Source organism: Bos grunniens, chromosome 14 (assembly GCF_055505025.1).
Source record: "Bos grunniens cultivar Pamir isolate PY7600 chromosome 14, Bosgru_T2T1.0, whole genome shotgun sequence".
NCBI classification, from domain to species: domain Eukaryota; kingdom Metazoa; phylum Chordata; class Mammalia; order Artiodactyla; family Bovidae; genus Bos; species Bos grunniens.
This window is the reverse complement of record NC_141178.1, coordinates 48300482-48318719: the sequence shown is the minus strand read 5'-3', so window position 1 is coordinate 48318719 and position 18238 is coordinate 48300482. Positions and strand designations below refer to the sequence as shown.

At 39.2% G+C, this 18238-nt stretch overlaps 1 protein-coding gene across 15 annotated transcripts in view; it reads right to left on the bottom strand.

Annotated features, from left to right (window-relative positions):
- The window catches only part of NCOA2 (nuclear receptor coactivator 2), a 287169-nt gene that overhangs the window by 210816 nt on the left and 58115 nt on the right, over positions 1 to 18238 (bottom strand). The window contains exons 1-2 of one of the 15 annotated variants that reach the window (XM_086336632.1): positions 3705 to 3774; positions 2081 to 2256 (exon numbers count right to left, since the gene is read on the bottom strand). The exons of 12 other annotated variants lie outside the window; for them this stretch is intronic. The gene's annotated coding sequence lies outside the window, so the exon portion shown is untranslated. Of the gene's footprint in view, positions 1 to 1036; positions 1135 to 2080; positions 2257 to 3704; positions 3775 to 17932; positions 18072 to 18238 lie in introns of those variants that run through there. 2 more of the 15 variants (XM_086336630.1, XM_086336629.1) reach the window with 2 other exon arrangements.

Here is an 18238-nt window from a genome sequence, read left to right as displayed (position 1 = left end):
CATGTTGGTAGCTCAAAGCTATTTCCCAACAATCAGGCTCTTCCAGGTGCACCAAGGTGGACTAGAAGAGGTGACAAAATATTTAGTTCTCAATGGTTTTCAACTTTAAAATAAATTTATTGGTGGTAGCCCATAAACTCAACAGTGACTTACAAGTCAGAAATGGCCTTAAAAAGAGAGAGAGAGAAGGCCTCAGCTACCTTCCTGGGGTTCTAATAAATAACTCATTCACTGGGTTTCTTTAGAGACGGCACTCTTGTGTGGGACAATCAGTAACCAGTCCCGTCCTGAGAACTCTTTACCAGCAACTAATCCACATCGTTGCCTGTGCTTAAGTTTTTCTTGCTTAACTTCAAACTTTTTGACACCTATTACAAGACTACAGATTTTCCTGAAGTTTGCTCAAGGATATTAATTCATCCTGCTTTGTGTTATCTCCTTCCACACAAGCACACATGAACAGTCTTCATATGAACAACAATCTTGCTGTCTGTTCATTTATATTTTGAATACTATCCTTGAGATAAATTGAGTAAAGTGTGCCTAGTAAAAGAAGATTCGGCAGAAAGCAAGACTCCTGTATGTCTCCTCTCTTCATAAACATAAACCGACCTTCCCCTGGTCCTTCAAAGATCCATTCAAATATTGTCCCAAGCTTAAGTACTAAACTGCCTGAAATGATTGTATTTCAAAGATATTTACTTTAAATATTCTTCAACCCATTCTCCATATTTAAATAGAAAAAAAGGCATCAATGACAACACTAAGTTAATTCAGTTAAAAGCCAACCAGTTAAACAAAAGCAGCAGTACAATCTGACAATATGATTGTTCACAACTAACCAAAACCCTCTGGCTAAAACAAGCCTACTATAGACAGAAATTTACCTGAATCTCCAAAGTCACTTTTAATCTTACTACAGAGAGCAATCATCCAGTAGATAATATGATTAAACACTGATGTATTAAGAGAGTCTGAAGAACAAAATGAAGATAGACAGACAGATAGGTTAGGTTTTTAAAGCTGCATTACATACCAAGTGCTTCCAACAATCCCTGGTGCTTTGGGAGACAGCATTTTAATGAACCAACTTCATGCACGCCATAGGCTCAACCCACATTTCCTGATTTCTATGACAGAGATTGTCATTAACCTACCAAGATCACCAGGAATGCAGTAACAGTGTGGCCACACTTAAATAAACCTTTCATCTACTTGAGGAAAACAAAAATACTGTGAAACTGGAATGGCAGGTCGTACAACTTAGCACTATTACACGTTGGTTTCAGATGAGACCGACTGACTAATGAGCATACCTGAGACTCATACAGGAACGGCAAACACGTGTCACTTGCACAAACTTGGAAAAATAAGAACTAATCAATTCAAGTAATTTTTCATCAGAATAACTTACTGTAAGATTATGTAAGCCATCCACTGAATAAAAGCCTAGATAAACTCCTACAGATGAAAGTCTAGATAAAGTCCTACAGATGATATGTAATTTCTATATTTTGATGCCAAAAAAAAAAAAACCTAGATTTTTGAGTTATAAAGGTCTTTAACTGGGACTTTCCCAGTGGCCGACTGGTTAAGTTTCTGTGCTCTCAAAGTAGGGGGCACGGGTTCAATCCTTGGTGGGGAACTAAGATCCCACATGCCGAAGGGTGTGGCCAAAAGAAAATAAATAAAGGTGCTTTTTAAAAAGGGTTTTTACTGAATTTACTGTCTTATAGACAATTAGTAAGTCTGGGACATTTTTGGATACAAGCTTTCTTGTCCCCACCAAGTCTCCTTTGTAGACATGGTTTGTAAACCTCATTTCTTCAAAAGTTCTTTACCATATTAAACTCCTTTAAAATCGCCCTTAAATAAAACTCTAAATGAAACAAGTGGTTTCTAGAAAATTTCAGTTCAGTTCAGTTGCTCAGTCGTGTCTGACTCTTTGCAACCCCATGGACTGCAGCACACCAGACCTCCATGTCCATCACCAACTCCCGGAGTTTACTCAAACTCAAGTCCATTGAGTCGGTGATGCCATCCAACCATCTCAACCTCTGTCATCCCCTTGTCCTCTCACCTTCAATCTTTCCCAGCATCAGCGTCTTTTCAAATGAGTCAGTTCTTTGCATCAGGTGGCCAGAGTATTGGAGTTTCAGCTTCAGCATCAGTCCTTCCACTGAATATTCAGGACTGATTTCCTTTAGGATGGACTGGTTGGATCTCCTTGCAGTCCAAGGGACTCTCAAGAGTCTTCTACAAAACCACAGTTCAAAAGCATCAATTCTTTGGCTCTCAGCTTTCTTTATAAGTCCAAGTCTCACATCCATACACTTATCTTTATTATAGAAAAAACTGATCAGTGATTTAAAAAGTAATCAAGGCTTGCTTACAGAGACAGAAATTAGGGGAAGAATTAGTTGATCAGCAATATTCAAGAACATATACACAACCATTAATCTTTAAATATGAGTAAGAACACATATTTCACACTAAATACATTTTCATTCTAAAAGGTAACTTTTAATTTTCATTTCCCTGATATCAAACTCCATATCCTACTAGATTAAATTAAAATTTTAAAGGAGAAAAGATTCATAAGACTAACAATGTTGAATGTGAAGCAAATAGAACCCCATATATTGCTGATGGGAATGAAAACTTATACAAATATTTGAAAAACTGATTGCCAGTTACTACTGCTGCTGCTGCTAAGTCGCTTCAGTCGTGTCAGACTCTGTGCAACCCCATAGACCGCAGCCCACCAGGCTCCCCCGTCCCTGGGATTCTCCAGGCAAGAACACTGGAGTGAGTTGCCATTTCCTTCTCCAATGCAGGAAAGTGAAAAGTGAAAGTGAAGTCACTCAGTCATGTTCGACTCTTAGCGACCCCAGGGACTGCGGCCCACCAGGCTCCTCCATCCATGGGATTTTCCTGGCAAGAGTACCGGAGTGGGGTGCCATTGCCTTTTTACTAAAGCTCAATTTATAATTTACCCAGGATTTCAATCTTAGGTATATACCCAAGAGAAGAGAGCATAAAACATGCATAAAACTAAAAATATGTAAGAGAATGTTCACAACAGCTTTATTCTTAAAAGCCAAAAATGGAAATGACCCAGATGGCCATCAATAAGACAAATACAAAAATGTTAATATATTCACATAATCGAACACTATATAGCAATGAAAAAGAAGAAATAAACACTACACTACAACGTAGATGAAACTCACAGATGTAATTCTGGGCAAAAGAAGGCTGGTCCCAGAGAGTACATTCTATTTTTATAAAGTTCAAGACCAGGAAAAACTAATCAAGGAGCAATCAAGATCTGTGGGAATTGAGACCAGAACAGTGGTTATCTTTTTAAGGATATTGATGACAGCATGCACACACAGTCTCCTGGGTGCTAGAAATGTTCTCTGTATTGATCTGGGTAGTATTCACAAAAGTGTATACGTATTCACATATATATTCAAACTCATCTGAGTCATATTCTGTCTTACTACTTACTTACTGGCTTCCTGACCTTTATAAGTTATTTAGCCCCTTTACACCTAACTGACTCACAAAGAGTCAGACACAACTGAGCAATTAAACTGAACTGAAACCTAACCTTTTCCTTTATAGGATGGGGATACCTTTGATACAGGGTTGATCTTTAGATTATAAAGTATTCAAAAAATGGTAACTACTATTATTACCTGTTTTTTTATTTGCATCAACAGAGGATCACGGTGAAAGGATTTTTGAAAACCAATAGTGAAAAGAAATAACCTACAGTCATGGGAAAAAACAGACACAAGTTTTCAAAATCTGGACAGATCTGATGCCACAATATAAAAGCAAAACCAATACTCAACAAAAATGCATGCACAGTCACAAGAAAAGAAGAAACTATGTATATGGAATCCTAAAAGGTATGAATGCGTGCAATATACTTAGGGAAGATTTCGGGTTGAAGTGGTTAGATAAAATAAACGCAACTCTAACACCTAAGACTTGGTTACCTTCAGTTACTCGGAGAAGGCAATACAACGCAAATGAAAAGAATTAATGATTTCTTATTAATTTTAGCAATTTTCTCTCCCAAATAAAACCTTTCAATTAGCTAATTTGTTTTAAAGCCTCTCATACTCCCATTTACTCAAGAACAGTCAGCATAGGAAATAGTTCTAACATTAAGGAAGGATTTATTTAATCCCAAATTGCTCATAACAGCATAGCTCTTAATAAAAAGCAAACTTCATGTTAAATTACAACTTTAGTAAAGGTATCATATTAATATATTATTTCCTAGATTTTTTCCTTATAAAAATGGCCCAAATTATTACTTATAAAAGCTACAGCATAAAGCTTTCTTACAAAAATAAAACAAAATAGAATCCTAACTTGACCAATTCAATGCCAGAATGCTAAATTTAAAAACTTAAAATTACCTAACCTAATACAGTTCAGCACGTAAGTAACTGCAAAAGGTCATTACAATTTTCAAAACATTTACTACAGCTTACATGAGTCTTTGAATTTATTCTGATTCAAAATTCTAGCCTGATCAAATGTAAAATGCTACTAAAAATGTTAAACTAATTTGAAAAACTACTATAACTGTATGAATTATATAGAGATGTTTTGCTTTTTACAGTTCTTTTCAGTTCACTAACAAAATTTATAGCTAAAAGTAACTGAGATAATCTTGCTTTAAGCTAATATGTCTGAAATTACTGCTATGTATTAATTTGTGTCAATGTTTAAAAAGTCTAACACTTTGATGTTATTTTCATATCTACATTTTTTCCCCTGGCATCAAACTGCATACTAGCAGAGAAACCAAAGTAAAAATCAGGCTTTATCCATGTTCATTTTAAACTAAGCTTTCATTTTCATTTAAGCTTTATCTTTTTACATTTAAATTTTCTAAAACAAACCTCATCTTCCATAAGGCAGCAATCACGTATATTGTTTAACAAAATCATTAAGATGTTACAGTCCCAGCAAAGGCAGTAAGAAAAAAAAATGCATTTTCACACCCAGAAGCAAGTTACAGTTCTAAACAATAAACCATGACTTATATCATGACATGAATAGAGATGCTGAAAAGGTTAGAATGAAAAATCCCCGTGAGGTCAATAGGATTTACTTTTATATTCATGTTACATGAATACCTTTATTAGGGTTTGAAAAAACACCGCTTATGAAAAGCAAATCACTATGTGATAATGGATGCCATTTTAAGACTTGCAAATCAACTCTTTTACTAAAAACACAGGTATACGGTAAACAGTAACTGGAATTCAAAGAGGTTGGCGATGAAGCCAACAAACTGCGAGTAGCTACAACTGGACAAAGTAAATAGCCCCAGAATTTTCACATCTCTAGGAATTCTTTTAAAAAGCTAGTCAATTATTTTTTTTTTTTTGGTTGAAAACACAACTACACTTGCATCTGAGCAGAGAATACGTGCGCTGAGCTTAAGCCTATTATGAATTTAAATGGCTAGGTTTGTAAGAGCATTTAAAACTACACTCAATTATTAAAAGAAAACCACCTACACTAAAATCTGTTTCACAATACCACGACACACTACAATATGATTTAGTCTATTTCAAGAATGCTAGTCAGACTAAAACTTTTCCCCAGCGTATTCCTAGTTCTAGATACAAAGATGAGTCTTTTTTTCTGTGGAAGTTGATAGAAAATTCTACCAAAACCCCCTTTGACTGTTTTAGTCATAAGTTTTGTTGTTGATACTACTGTTTTCTGGGGAAGGTGATAAGTACTTAAAAAAAAAAAAAGTGTTTTAAGGTATATGACAAGATATTTTGCTATTTGAATAGATTTTAACAGCAATGTAATGCTTCAATCAAACTAATTTTTTTTTCCATTTTAAAAAACTCACAAGTGATCGGTGCTTGCTTTGGTGTTCTGAGTACTCTAAGTCTATTTAATCTTTAAAGTTCAAATTCCAGGAGTCCATAGTTCAGAGAAACACAGGCTTTACAAAACCTGGGAAACGGTTGCTTAATACAGAGAGGAATACAAAGCACTGAAATCATCACATATTGGAGACAAGAAATACATTATTCTTCTCCACAGAGGACAATGCCTATATTTTAGTCATTACCTCGAGTTATCAAAGCAGGCCTGAAAGGTAAATATTATTACCTTCATTTTACAAAAAAATGGAAAAAACTGAGTCTAAATAACTTGCCTAAGGTCTCACTGCTAGTGGCAAAGCAAAGATTCAAACCTATGATTCCACATTCTCAATTCCATCTTCTTTCCACTCTACCTTTATCCACCGCGATAGTTGGTAGACACATTTATCAAAGAGCTGGCAGGACCGGTCTTCGCCAGTTGTTTACAAGGCATGTTCAAAGACTGGACCTGCTTGTTAGCTGACGTCAGTGAATGAACGAAAAGACTCAGAAGGAAATGGAACAAAGTGAAGAATCGTCACAAGCGTGCCCTATTACATCAATGCCTAACTCAGGGCGCATCCATCCCAGATCCCCCAGCTCTGTAATGCTATTGGGCACGAGGGTCTCTGGAAGCCTTGGGGAGCAGGAGTGAGGCAGTGAACTCGGCTCTGTCCTCAGGCACAGCAATCGTTTCCCTGATAACCTGCTCAGCTGGGCTCTCTTTCATACACTGCCGGGCAATGTGACTGTCCACTCTCAGCAATAATGTCAATGCGTTTCTGAAGGGTCTGCAGTTCACGGGTGTGCCAAGGCACAGAGGTTTGAGAACCACGGGCCTGGGTACGTCTGTGGACTCTGACAGTGAGCGTTGTCTGCCCATGTCAGTTGGGAGGTCCTGAGAGCTACCAGCCTCCCATCAGCTTGCTCAGCCCAGCCATCTCACAACTTCATGCCCCTTTTCTGACCAAACTGGCACGTATATTTTCTAAGCGTGAGCATGACTGGTCAGTTGTCCTGTCATGGAACAAATGCTCCGTATATAAATATGCTCACCACTTGTGAATTTCACTTCCTCCTCTTCACCATTTCCTCTGCTTTGTGTCAATCTTCTCTTTGTTTCTGTTGCTACTACCCTCCTCAGCTCTTCCTAATTCCACCATTCAACAAACTTTTCACTAACTAGCTCCTCTCACTATAAAGTCCCTTCTATACTACTGCCTAACTGATCTTCAAGAGCATTTTCATGGAGGGAGATGGACTGGGAGTTTGGGATTAGCAGATGCAAGTTATTACATACAGAATGGAGAAGCAACAAGGTCTTACATAGCACAGGGAACTATATTCAATATCTTGTGATACGGATAAACCATAATGGAAAAGAATATGATAAAGAATATATGTAAAAAAAAAAAAACCAGCTTTCATCATGTCAAACTCTTTCAATAGATCTCCACTGTGAATTAGATGTGTTCTTAACATCTCCACCTAATGTTTAATGCCTAATCTGTATCCTCCCTAATTATTTATCCAACCTAATTTCCTACTTCAGATGGACACCAAAGAACCAAATCGGCCTCTATAATTAAACAATCGGATCAAGCCTGCTTCCTACCCACACGTTCGTGTGCTTAACCTCTGAAGGTGTCAAACCACGTCATTCCCACATAAGAAACCTGCAACAGTTCCCTGCTGCTGATGGAAATTCAAACCTTTCAGTAAGACATAGATAACTCCCCATGATCTGGCCCTAAAGCATCTCTGCCATCATCTTCCTACAACTAATGTGCATCCTGTTCTCCAATGACACTGGGCTCTTCGCCTCTCCTGGCAGGGATCTCCCTGGCCTGGCCTGTATCCATCTGTGTCATGATACTCAACATGGATCCAGACCCCCGTCATCTCTATTTGGTAACAGCCTCTCCATCTTTCAAGGTTCCGCTCCTGCTCGTGATCCTTGGATCTCACTTCTGAAAATTGGATCTCTTTATACTGTTTATGAGGCTCTGTCTTAAATTTCAGTTGTAATGGTCCACATGCTCTATCTTCTCTTTCAGAGCAGAAAGCTTTCCAGGACAGGGGGCTCTGGCTTGATCTTTACAACAATCCTAATACCTTATAGCACAGGACCTTTCTTGAAATACTTGTTATAATAAGTACTGACAAACACAGTGTACATGGGTCCCTGGCGGAAGGCATCAAATATTCTACCTGGTAGATGTGGTGAGAAATAAAATAAAGCAAAATAACAATAAATAAATAATCAAAAAGTCTCAACATTATCAGAAAGTCAAAACTTGTAAAAATGCAGACTTCTGCCAGCACTGTGGCACTGGAGCCATCAGCTATCTTTGGCCACATAAATACTGGTCATTTCCTCAGTCGCCTTGAACACGGTCCCCTCATTCCCGTCTCCATAAGCTCCGCACACGCAAACCCTTCCCCATACCCCTGATTCCTTCCTTCAACGTCCATGATCAGCTTTTTCAGGACTGATGTAACACACTCACAGTCGTGCCACAATGTCTGTTCCCTGGAGAGTAGGGCTGAGCTCAGTACTCTCAACCATTCCAAGAGCCGGCTACTACCAGGAAGTATCTGTCAATGAAAGCATTGCACAGCTAAACAGACTTTATACTAAATCTGAAAGGTCTGCTGTTGTCTTAATTATGGTAAAATACACATAACATAAAATTTACCATCTTAACCATTTTTATGTGTACAATTCAGTAGTGAGAAGGGCATTCACACTATTGCACAACCAATCTCCAGAATTCTTTACATCATGCAAAACTGAAACTCTGTAGTCACAAAACAAAAACGCCCAGTTTCCATTCCTCACTACCCCCATTCCTGGTGATGAGCATTCCACTTTCTGTCTCTATGAACTTACCCTAGGTACCTTATGGGAGTGGAATCACGCCGTATTTGCCTTACTGTGACTAGCTTATGTCACTCAACACACTGTTGAGAACAGTTTCATCTAACTTGTCAGCATTTGCTTCCTTTTTAAGGCTGAATAATATTCCATTGCAGCTAGAGATCACGGTTTATTTATCCACTCATCTCTCAATAGACACTGAGTTGCTTCCACCTTTTGGGTATTAAGAGTCATGTTGCTATGAATATAGGTGCACAACTTGAGGTTTATTTTATGAAAACTCGAGAGTCCCCCTGAGGGGCTGTGTGAAAAGAAAAAAATGGTACCTCCAAAGGGAAAAAAAAAAGTCACCTTACAAAGCAGCTGAAACTTCAAGACAACAAGTTCCCCTTAAGAATACCGATGGAGACAGGTCTGCGTGTATGATGATGCCACAAACCAGGAGCTGCTCACAAACTAGGGCTTGTTTGTGTGTGCTCAGTTGTGTTAGACCTGTTGAGACCTCATGGACTGCAGGCTGCCAGGCTCCTCTGTCCATGGAATTTTCCAGGCAAGAATATTGGAGTGGGTTGCCATTTCCTACTCCAGGGGATCTTCCTGACCCAGGGATCGAACCCTCATCCCTTGCATCTCCTGAGTTGGCAGGTGGATTCTTTACCACTGTGCTGCTAACATAAACTCATTACAATTTTTAACATGTGGTATGGACCAAATATCGACATGTTTAAGAGCAATCCTATGTGCATGTGTACACACACACATACATATGTGCGCACGCACCCCCAGCCTTGCTGAGAAGAATCCCTAATCACAAACAAGTCCCCACTATTGCTCATCTGGAGTGGGTTAGCAAAGTTGTCCTTGAGAAATGAAGCTCCTCTAAACACTGGCATTGGTGAGATTCGGTGTGGGGCTCACATTTTCCATCAAGCAACAGTACTGTCTCTCTGCTTTTTTCCTTATTCTCAGCTTCCACTCTAAACTTGGACACCGCTCTCACTCTTAGCCCCAGATCTCTAGAATAAGAGGGGAGACTTCCTTCTAGATCCAGGGAAGTTTCTACCCAAGGGCTGCTCCTGAAGCCAAATGAGGGCCACTCACAGTCAGATGCAATCACACTGCCTGCCTCCCAAGAGCTAGCCGAGTGAGATAGTGAGAGCTCCAGCCAGCATGCCCTTTCCAGGGATCCCTGTCTAGTCAGCAAGAGCATGGAAGGATCTGACAAGGGAAAGAATTCCAACTCAACTTTCCAGAAAGATCTTTCTGGACAGGAACAGGGGTACTGGTTAAGGGCACAAGTGGTGGGGCAGACACTGGAGGCAGACCGCTGAGACCCGCACACCGGCTGGGGTCTGACTCCTGCGTGCCATCGGCAATCAGAGGTGGTGATCGTGCCCACTTCAACCCAGGGATGCTATCAGGTTTTAAGTAAACTGAGTTAGTATTACTGAACAAGGCCTGTCCCGTGGTAATCACTATGCCAGCGTTTGTAAAATAAACAGTGTAAATTCTATGAAAAAGATCAATACTACAAAGGAACAATTAAGTCCAGGTTTCCTTGGTGGCTCAGTGGTAAAGAATCAGTCTGCCAATGCAGGAGATGCAGGTTTGATCCCTGGGTCCAGAAGATCCCCTGCAGCAGGAAATGGAAACCCACTCCAGGATTCTTGCCTGGGAAAGCTCATGGACGTAGGAGCCTGGTGGGCTACAGTCCATGGGTCGCAAAAGAGTCAGACACAACTTAGAGACTACAGCAACAACTCTGAAGCCCAGGTACCTCAACCAATTGTTCAACGTGTATGATTCTTGGTACATACCTGCTAACCACAAATCAAAGTCTCCAACACTAAAAAGTCAGTAAAACTGATTGCAATGAAGCACACACAGGGGGAAAAGTGTCATAACTGATTTATTACTAATAAAATGAATATTATTTAAGACAAGAACATAGATATTACTCATGAATGTTTCTATTTAGCATTTATAATATTACTTGTGAGTTTCATACTTGTTTAGTCATTTTTTAAAATTTATTTATTTTTCATTGAAGGATAGTTGCTTTACAATGTTGTGTTGGTTTCTGCCATACAACAATATGAGTCGAGTATTATGGTCTTTTAATTAGCAAATTCTAACCTCTGGTAAGACAGAAGCCTGGGGAGTAAGCTACAAGATTTTCCACAATCCTGGCAGACACATAGAACAAAAGAAAGACCTTAGGCCAAATGTTCCAATATTCAAATGCATTCCATTTAATATTAGTCAATCCCATGTTGTCTCCTCTATGGATTTTGTACACATATTACATTTCAAGTATACAACAACTTTTAATTCCATACAGATCTCTTTTTCTATGACAGTACTTTCAAGGTACAATTGACAAAACCTCCCAGGATTCTTTTCTCTCAAAAAAAAAAAAAGTAAAGATTTTTTTGGGATGATGCTAAGATTTGAGGTATTCTTTTTTAAAGTTTGTTGTTATCTTAACCACTACAGAACTCAGTAATACACCTGATACTTCACATGAAACAATATCACACACAGAGCAGTTATTCAACCAGCCAACTGTTTCTAAATGATTTGTCTGTTTTGACAAACTAATGACAGTTAAATTAAGTTCCTTGTAATTGTAAAATCCAAAATAATCTGAATTTTTAAAAAATTCACCACACTAATGCAGTCATTTTCTTCAAGATAGTGAAAATTAAAGCAAAACAAAACAGAAAACCCTCAGATAGTCCCTTAGGGCTTGTAGAAAAATCGAGCTTCTCAGCATCTTTACAAGTCAGTTCTGAATATCTAGTTTTCAGAAAACTCAAAATAACTTTAAGTTATTTCTCTTAAAGTTTAAAACCTACAAATACTGCTTTATGTTCTTCACAATGTTTATACGAAATCAAATAAAACTACTTTCGTATAAAGACAGTTTTAGCTTAACACTGCATTCTCATTAATTTGAAGGAAACCTAAATAAATTAGCTTCTTTCGCTGATTCTACACCTGCAAATACATTTTTAATTAATCATCCTAACAATAATCACCAACTCAATGGACATGGGTTTGAGTAAACTCTGGGAATTGGTGATGGACAGGGAGGCCTGGCGTGCTGCGATTCATGGGGTCGCAAAAAGTTGGACATGACTGAGCCACTGAACTGAACTGAACTGAACACTCATCTAACACAATTGCTAGATTTTCACATGCTGAATTATGGCCAACCTGATAACATTCTGGAATACATTAAATACTGCCAGGGTGCCAGAACACACACATAGTAATAGTAATACGTTATTATTTCATTGTATTTGTTCTTTCGTAATGATAGATTTCTCTGTATTCTACAAATTAACATACTTTTCTCTCTTTACAATTATTTACACACGCACACACCCTACACAGTTTAAAATCTCTTCTAGAATACTGTTTGGCTAAGCAGACAAAATTACAGAAGGTAGATTCCAAATATGCTTTAAAACACATACAAAATAGAAGTAATGTCACTAGATAAAGTACATAAAGATAGTATTTCAGAAATAACAGCCTATAAGCCATTAACCATTAACTTATATTCTATTTCATTACAGGCACTGAGCAGAAAAGATAAATATTTAATATCCTCAGATGGTCAATAAATTTGAATTATTTCAGCAGTCACTGCAAATACATTAGCAAATGCCTCTAGTTATAATCCCATAGGTTAGTAAACAATTTTCAAGGGACAAAGTGACTAGGTGAACTAAAGTTTATTCAGTGCCTCAGATCAAATTAAATTTAATCTTAATCTTAAAATTCCTTTAAGATTTACATTTTTATCAATGAAATCAGTGCAGTCTCTACTTCTGCCCTTTCTGTTCCTTATCATTCTGCCACACATAATGGCAGATTTGCCAGGATGTCACAAATAACTAAAATAATGTATGAATATTTCTATACCATTGCCATCTCAAAAACAGTCCCCAGAGTCAAAGAATCAGTGATGATTTCCACTGGCACATTAAAATGGGTGACGAATGTAAAATGCAGATGACAAAACAGCCCTATCTCCTCTTTCATTAAGAATCTGAGTCTTGGCAATTCCCTGGCAGTTCAGTGGTTAGGACTTCTGAGCTTTTACTGTGGGGGCCTGGGTTCCATCTGTGGTCAGGCAACTAAGATCCTGCAAGCCACAAGGCTGGACCAAAAAAAAAAAAAATCCCAAACAGAATCTGAGTTTATTCAAAGCTTTCATTCTAATTCAGAGTTAAGAAAAAGTGAAAGGAGATATTCAACATGAGTTCCACAAGAGAAAGCAATCTCCTTAAAAAATGTGTTTCTGGGAGTTTCCCTGGTGGCTCGGCGGTGAGTAATCCACCTGCCAGGGCAGGAGACATGGGTTCAATCCCTGATCCAGAAAGATCCCTCATGCCGTGGAGCAACTAAGTCTGTGTGCCACAACCACTGAACCTGTATGCCTAGAGTCTGTTCTCCACAACAAGAGAAGCCACCTCAATGAGAGGCCTGCTCTCTGCAACTAGAGAAAAGCCCATGAAGCAACAAAGACACAACACAGCCAAAAACTGAATCAATCAATTCATTAAATAAATTATTTTTTTAAAAATGTTTCCAAAACCCATTTTAGGGTTGACTGGAACTTGGGACACTCTGCTATGAAGAACTGTAAATGGATATGAGTTTCTCTCACAGCAACAAAGGCCTTTTTAATCCATATATTTTATTTGTATAGCATTAGCGTGCCTTTACAACTCTGGTGGGGAAGGTTTAAGAGTGGCTGACCACCAGGTGGAGGACAGGAAGTTTTGAATTTGAAGAGGAACACCCATAGGCTAGAACAGAGGGTACAGCTGGGCTAACCAGTGGACAACCAACCAGTAGTCTGGGCCAGCCTGCTGTCTCTTTCAACTCTCCTCACCGTGTAACCTCTGCCCCGAATTTCACTCCTCCTTTAGCGGGCTACAAAACAGACACAGCCTCTCTCTGTCTTCCTTAACTACAAACCCTCCAGATCACTTAAGGACTTCTACTGCTAATGGCAACAACAGCAGGAGTGTTAAATGGGCCCTCTTCTGTCTCAGTCCGGGTTGAGTTCTTTCCTGGAGGCAAATGAGGCTTCATTCCAGGAACTGGGACCAGCCAGGAGAGGAGGTAGATGAAGGCTGCTCTCTGGAGCAGGGCAGGGCTAAAAGTGAGCCAGAGGAGAGAAAAGTTTCCAACACTGGGCACGGAACAGGGGAGGGAGGCTCCCAAACTGTAAGAAGTCTTGCAAAGTCAATCCAGATTACATAAATCAAGGGCAACTTATTAACAAAACTTCAGCTATCCCAAAGACAACTGAGTTCTAAATAGTAGGATAAAAAATAAACACTTAACTCTCTCAAAAACGCAGTTCTTTTATTTCATGTAAAATGTATCCCAAGTGGAGTTAACACTAACATGCTCTTTTCAACTGCTGATGCCAAAGCGGCAGTTTTGTAGTAAATTACAGTGGCCAAGATCATCTACGAATAATTTATCGTCCAAGTTCTCCAATCACACCTGGAAACAGTTAAGCCTGTCATGCCATGTATGTTCATAGTTAGGAAGCAGGGCCTGTGGATTAACCACATCTGAAAAGTTAAATTATCATTTCATATAACTCCAAAGGATCACAAATAATACAATATGGTTACTCCCCAGGGGTAAAAAGGCAGTGTGTGACATCTGGGGATATAGGGATAAATAATCACTCCAAATCACACAGTTTTCTCAAAGAATTTGTAAATGTGCCATGCATGCTTCATAGATTTTTTTCTCTGCTCAGAAGTTGGCTTCACATTCTGAAATGTGACTTTTCAGCCAGATAAAATTTCAAAGCATTTTTTAAGAAGGATACTTGGACTAACAGCACGTGCTCCCAAACACTAATGTGTCCTTTCTTCTCTCTACGGGGGCAGGCGGGGGCTGCAGAAACCAGTCAGCACAAAAACAATTAACAGCAGCAATCTGATGGCAACTAAACCTTGACTTATATAAATACATAGAATGCTTGGACCCATTCCAAGTACCCTGTAAAATCCTATTAAGATGATGAATCGTTCATAATTTAGATTTGTTTTAGCTCTAAACTTCTAAATGCAGCATAAGCATTAAATCCCTCTCACAGAGTCCATGATAAATTCCAACTTTCTCTGCATGGTATTTTCTGCTACTGTTCTCCAAAAATCACAGATTTTTTTTTTTTTAATTGATATTCGCCCACGGGGGTTCCCTGGTGGTCTAGTGGTTAGGAATTGGTGCTTTCACTGCCATAGGGTTCAATCCCTGGTGGGGGAACTGAGATCCCACAAGCTGCACTCCCTGGCCAAAATTAAAAAACAAAACAAAACAAAACAAAAAATCACCCAGACTCAAAAGAGATCTTCTCCAACACTCTCAAAAAAATTTAGAGGGGGGAAAAAAAATCCTGGTGATTTGCCTAAGGTCAAACAGTGCCAAAGGATGGAGTAAAAAGTGACTTTGGGTTCAAACAGTCAGCAGGCAGCAGCAGAGTCGAGGTTGAGGACTCTTAATCAGCCTCTCCCCACACCAAACTGAAACCCCCACCCTACCCCCACCACTCCTGTCCAAATACAAAGAACTGCAGTGCTTACTGTCTTGTCGTGAAATGACATTTCCTTCTAAGAGTGGGGAATGAGCACCCATGCTACTGTTTAAAGAGAAACAACGAGCCTGTCTGTGTTCATCAGCAGAATGTATGTGGTTGCTTGTGATGCTCTGAAACACAAAGAAATCTACCGATGGAATCCTCACACTGTAAATGTTTAAGGATAAAATGTTTCAAATGGATAACCAACAAGGACCTACTGTGTAGCACAGGAAACTCTGCTCAATGTTCATTAGCAGCCTGGATGGGAGGGGAGTTTGAGGGAGATTGTATGCATATATTACCGCTGAGACCCTTCCCTGTTCACCTGAAACTACAATTGTTACTCAGTTATACCCCAAAACAAAATGGTTTTGGTGCTAAAAAAAATTAAAATTAAAAAGAAGAAATAATCAACTTATCTGTGTTTATCAGCAGAATGTATGGGGTTTCTTGTAACATTCTGAAACATAAGAAATCTAGTGACTGAATCCTCCTCACTGAACAGTTTAGTAATAAAACGTTTACCATTCTATTACGAAGGACCAGCAAGAACCTACTGCATAGCACAGGGAACTCTGCTCAATGCTCTGTTGCAGTCTGGATGGGAGGGGAGTTTAGGGGAGAATGGATGCATATATATATATGGCTGAGTTGCTTTGCTGTTTACCTGAAACTATCACGACACTGTTAATCAGCTACGCTCATATAAAATGAAAAATTAATGATAATAAACTGTTCAATCAGGAATAGAACATTTTCACGTGAATCTCCTTCTCCAAAGCTGCAAAGATCCTGCTTTTCTGGCCCTTGCTATGGCCACGCCACTGCACCTGCCATTCTGACCTGTTCAATGACTTTTTAATAACTGTTTACAGCCACTGGGTGTAAATATCAAAGTGCTTGCTAAACAGTAATTACTTCTCCTTCTCGTAACATCCCTTTTTATAGAGATAAACAGCCTCAGATCAAGGCCTGTGTCTGCACTGAGGGCAGTATTTTTCTATTGCTAAAACTTAAGATGCTGAGTATTATGGAAATGATTACCAATCTGAACACGAGAAGCCTGCCTTTTTCCTTTAAAAAGACAAACACTGATATAAGAAATTATTTCTTTTGCAAAATATAGAACTTTGCTTATCATATATATCTACACCCAGAAGTGTCACTAAACAGGACACATCAAGCAGGCGGCTTGCCCAGAGCCCAGATCACACTAAGTCACAACATGCCCGGAAAATGGCTGGGCTGGCGAGTCCATCTCTACACTCAAGCTGTTGGGTTGAACAGAACCCTAACTTTTATAAATGGTAACAGATTAATGCTTAATATAATTCCTATGTACATCTGTTCACTATATTCCCAAATCTTTTATCATGATGGAGTGTCATATATTTAATTTGCTGACAGGCCAGTGGACAGGTTGAACTTCCCTGGTGGCTCAGACAGTAAAGAATCTGCCAGCAATGCAGGAGACCCAGGTTCAATCCCTGGGTAGGGAAGATCCCCTGGAGAAGAGAATGGCAACCCACTCTAGTATTCTTGCCTGGAGAATCCCATGGACAGAGGAGCCTGGCAAGCTACAGTCCACGGGGTAGCAAAGAGTCGGACATGACTGAGCAACTAACATTAGTGGACATGTTAATTATGATTTTTCAACTACAAAAGCATGATTTTTGTCTTTACCAATACCATCCATGTGAAATATATTGGCAGATTCACATCAAGTTGGCCTAAACAGTTTTCTTTAAAGTAAGTAAAATTAATCTCCCCTTCTTAATCATCTTCATTCTGTGGATTAAGGTACAAAGATATTGGGATTCACTTCATACATTTATAAATCCATGCTGAATCACGTACAGTAACTTCTATCTGAAAATTTAAAGTATCATCGTGGGTTGTTTCAATCTTTTATTTAATAGAAATAACCAAAAGAGGAGGTGGGGGGGGGTCGATTGAGCCCTGATACCATCCCAGAAATCAATCAACGTCATCACTCATGTGATGCCTTAGGACGCACTTCCAGCAGAGCTCTATGATGCTATAAAGACAGCACTTATTACAAAGATGGTGCCTGTCACTCCAGGAGCCTGCTGCACACTTGCAGTGACATCTCTGGAAAGGCTCATTTTATAACCCTTCTATACCATTAACTCTAGGTACTGGAGTAGTTAAACTTCTTAGGAAGAGTGTAAGGAGTTTCACTGAAGGCAACTATAAACAACGACAATCATTTCATCCTTTTCAGTCAGTATCTGCTGAGTGTCCATACCAACTGCTGAGGCAGTGAAAAAGAGAAAGCAGAGTCAGAAAACAGTTTCTACCTACTAGGAGCTTGTAATCCAGGAGGAGATATTAAGCAAGTACCCAAATGGCGATGATACACAGTGAGCTAAGCACGCTAGAAAGAATAAAGAAAAGCGTTCTGCAGGTCACCAAGCTTGTCAACAAAGTATGAGATTACCATTGACAAGCTTCCTTTTAGCAGGTAGAGATGAGGAAAAGGGTACTCACCGAAGGGCAAACAGCTGAACAAAAACTCAAGCACACAAAACAGAGATAAAGCCCTCAGGCCAGATACCAGCGTGGGTAAAGCAGTGTAGGGGAGATCAAGGAAGGAACATTTGGGGGCGCTGTTCTGGAAGACCTAGAAAGCTAAGGAGTTTGGACCTACTTGAGGAGGCTGTGGCTTCAGGTAACCTGAATCTAAAGAGTGGTCTGATCGCTGTTGAGTTAGCGAGTGGTTAAACTGCTTCTACGTGGAAGATGAACTGGATTCAGCTGAGAAGGCAGGGAGGTTATTAACAACCGTCGGGTACA